This window comes from Serinus canaria, chromosome 24 (genome assembly GCF_022539315.1).
Source record: "Serinus canaria isolate serCan28SL12 chromosome 24, serCan2020, whole genome shotgun sequence".
NCBI classification, from domain to species: domain Eukaryota; kingdom Metazoa; phylum Chordata; class Aves; order Passeriformes; family Fringillidae; genus Serinus; species Serinus canaria.
The window spans coordinates 161,138-165,318 of record NC_066337.1 but is presented as its reverse complement, the minus strand read 5'-3'; positions in this window follow the sequence as shown (position 1 = coordinate 165,318).

Sequence of the window (4,181 nt, the reverse complement as noted above, 5' to 3'; positions counted from 1 at the left end):
CCTTGTTTATCTCCTAAAAGCTGTGGATTAGGAGTTTATTTCCACAAAGAGAATGTTGTGTAAAACCTGCTTAAAAAAACTGAGCATGCACACAAACAGCCACAGGCCATTTAAAACCTTTCTAACCTTTATTTTAACAACTGTTTTGCTTTATTTAAATTGTGGGGAAAATCTGTATTTATATACCTTAATAGAATGCCCTCATAACCCTCTGAGCTCACCTCATGTGTTCCTTTCAAAAGAATCATTAACTGGACATGTTTTAACAGTTGATCTTGATTTTCCTAATACCTTTGAAAATCCTAGCGTTGTTTTTAGTAAATGCAAAAACCTTGTTACTTGTTCCTCACATGGCAAACCTGAACCACCTCACAATAGACCCAATTCTTTTGCCTGCCACAAGTTGGGTATGTGGTGCCTGAGCTCAGGACCTTTCTGGATGGGTGCTGTTCATCCTGTAGGATGGCTGTGTGGAATTCAGACTTTGCCCCATAGCCTAAACACTAAACACAGCAGTTTCAGAGCTGCTGTAAGGAAGGGAGAATGTGCTGCTGGGTCCATGCTGAAAACATGCTTTGAAGAAAAATAGTTTAATCCTGTACTTAGCCCCTGTGCAACTGACTCATCTTAATCTGAGATTTATTGGACCCTAGTTATGTGGATAGACCAGATGTGTGTAGATCCAGAGGTGGAAAGCTGGAATCATCTTTCTTGTGCTTTGAATTTCTTAATAAATACATCTGAATTTCTCATCCCAAGACTGCATTTGCAGTTGTTGATCCCTCCAGAGGGGCAATTCATTTGACCTCCCTCCTGTTCCTGTATGGTGAATCACCCTCTGGATAGAGCCATTTGGTCTTGTGGACTATTAAAGAAATTTTGCATGAGTAGTGCAAATTTGAGCTATTGATGATTTAATTTAGGGATGACACAGGTTATGTCAAGTGACCCATTCAATGTGGATTAGTTCATTCGGGCCTGGATTAGTCTTGTACACGGCATCCTGTATTGCGACCTAAATAATGAAACTCAATCAGAGATCAGTATTTTAAGAAGCAATTTGTTTCTTTATATCTGGAAATGTTCACCAAACCAATTTGGTGAGCCTTGCACCCATATCTCCTAATGTTACTTTTTCTCACTGTCCTCCAATTCACCTGGAGCAGAATAAGTCACCTGCCAAATGCAAGATCCTTGAAGCAGAAACATGCTGGTCCTTCAGAGCTCCAGAACCACATGGTTTTGCAATGACACTTAGAGAAGGTGCCAACCAAATCCGGGAGGAGCATCAGTAAGTGGCTGTGCTGACCCACAGCAAGGCCATCAGGGAATGCTCTCCCTGCATGCTGACACTGCTTGAAGAGTTAACAGGGACCTGCAAGGTGCTGGCGTTTTTTGGAACTCGGTAAGTGGCTTTAATGTTTCTATTTGTCATTCTGAAGCAATTTATGGAAACAACTGAAAATTTTTGGGTTTGTGCTTGGGGAAGCAATGGCTGCTTTATATTTACAAGACAAGCATACAAATATGCTTATATATATATAAAAATATGCTTGATTACTCAAAAAAAAAAAAAAAGAATTTGCACTGAGGCCTTTTAAACTGCTTAAGCAAAGGGCTTTTGGTGAGAATTATTCTTGTGTACTCAGTTATACAGTGAAATTATGGATATGAGACAGTCACAAGCCCTCTAGTCAACTGCAGTTTTATGAATGACTGACCTCCCTTTGCACTCCCTTTGTTTGTGTAAGGAACTAAGTTCTGTTTGACTGGCTAGGAATGTCCTGAGCACCTTAATGACAATTAAGGTAACTTGGTAAGCTGAGCTTTTGGGTCTGTCAGTGCTCCTGTACTGAGAGTGGCTTCCAACTTAGGATGGCCCCTGAAATGGCAGTGAAGGTGCTGGTGCTGGAGCAAAGGCTGTTACCTGTCCTGTCATTTTTATAATTGCAATGTCATATGCAGCCTCTGTACCAAAAATCCTAAACTTAGCTGGGCTGTGGTTCCAACCTCCTCTAGGACAGCTTAGAGGAGGGAACGTAAAAAATAGCAAATCTGACTATTTCCCAAAAAGACCTAAGTACTTTCTTGGCAGAAAATTGGCAACGTGTTCCTTTGAAGGGCAACAGGAAAGTTTAGTCTGTTTTCAGGCAGTTGTGAACAGGAGAGCCCCCAGTCTGAGGATGAGTCCTTGGTAATTATAATTACAAAGCTGAATTAGACTGGCTGATAGGATTTATTGTATTCTTATTTTTCAACTTGTATTGAGGTGAGTCAAAGAGATGTGGGGAGGGTGAAAGGGCACGGTTTTCTGCTCACTTAGCAAACCGAGGCAGTTCTTCCAGTGGAAAGGAAGCATCCACTGACTGTGTCTATGCCCCTGAATTTTAACAGTATTGTCAGAAGAATTGCACAGTTTGCATTAGGACTGGATTTAATCCCTGCTTATCTTTTTCCTGCTTTTTTATGCTCTCAATCAAGCATCATAGAGAACAAGTGGGTGGGAACAGTGGCCCCAGTTCATAGATTCTCCAAGGGAAGTGCTCTCTTCTCTCAGGAGTTGAGATGGGTTGCAAGGTGAGGCAGGTTTCCCAACGTATCCCTGCCATCTGGTGGAAGGAATCCAAGGGCTGTTCTTGGGAGGCAGCGAGAAATTTTTGAACTTCAGAGAATTGCTCAGTTCACTAACTTTTCATGCAGTGAGAGAGATGTAGTTTGTATATTACAAAAATTCAAAAAGCACCTTAATGCTAGAATAGATTATTGCGAGAGGAGGGGAGTTTCCAGACAAATACTATACCCAGATACACTGCTTTTGGGGTGGAAGATGGACTAGAGCAGATCTACAGGCATGATCCAGCCAGCAGGGAGTTCTAGTACCATCCAGGAGAGCATGGATTGATTCTCACCTCTGCCAAATGAAGATCTGGGGGAGAACTCACAACCTGTTTTCCTGCCTTAAGCGGGCACATCAACAGCGTGTGCAGTGTCCAGTACCCTGGGACAGCTGGAACATTAGGCAGTTTGTTCTCTAAAAGACAACAGGAGCTGGACCGTGAAACATTATAAACCCTCCCTATAAACCCACATCCCTGGTCCTGTGCACCAACAAAGTGAGGGAAACAAAGGGACTTAGTGAAAACTTCAAGCTGCATGCTTTGTTTTTAGTTGTAAACATGGACACAAAGTCTGAACTTGTGGAAAATAAGGAGGCAGGGCAGGTAAGCTGAGGCAGCTCTGCCTGTTTGTAATAAACCAAAAATAAATGGGCAATTCCAGCGTATCTTCTGCATCTCTCTGCTTTAAGCTAAGTCAAGGCCTCAGTTTACACATTTGCCGCCCATTAGAAGACAAACTTTACCTGACTTGGAGCCTAGGGCGTGCCCAGTCGTTTCAAAACACAAGGTGCCAGAAACCAGGCAGTCAGGCCTGTCTACTCTTGCATTTACAGTTTGGCTGGCAAACACTGCTGCTGCTGATTCAGAGCTCACAAAAGAGGTTCTCTGCTTTCACGACCCGTTGAAAAGCTCAAGAAGGAGACCTGGCTGTCTTTATAGTCCTGGCAGCAAGGTTACATTCTAATGTTTGCTAGTGCTTTGTATTCCTTTGGGAGCCCCATGACTGACAGATGGCTGGCACCAGAAGCAGAGGCACGGGAGATGACCCTCCTGGATTTTGGAAGCTATTCTAGGAGCTGTCTGGGGTATGTTGGAGGCTGTCCTTGTCATCCCTGGGACGGAGCAGGGCACTAGACCCCTTAGTTCTGGCCAGTTTTCATCACCTCAGGACGGCAAAGCTACTTCTGATCTCTGCCAAAATCATGTTTTGGGAGCAGGGCTCTCATTCCCGAGCTCGTGAGAGAAGCATTTGAGATCAAAGAAGAAGTTCCCATCCAAATGAAACAGTAATCCTTGAACAGCTTTGGGAAGGGGAGTGCCACCTCCCTGTTCTGCCCCAGAGCAGCATGTAGCCAATTGAGGGCAACTCACTACACTTTTCCAGCTCCCATTCTCCACAGTCAGTAATTATTCCCTTGCGTTGCAGATGGAGAGGCTGTATCAGCCCAAGGTGACTGTGCCTATCCGCGGCGGTACCCAGCCTTTGCTCTGGGGGCTGCCTGTCCAGCTGGAAAGCACAGCGCTGCTGGATGACGTTTTCCTCTCCTCCCACTGAATCAGCCT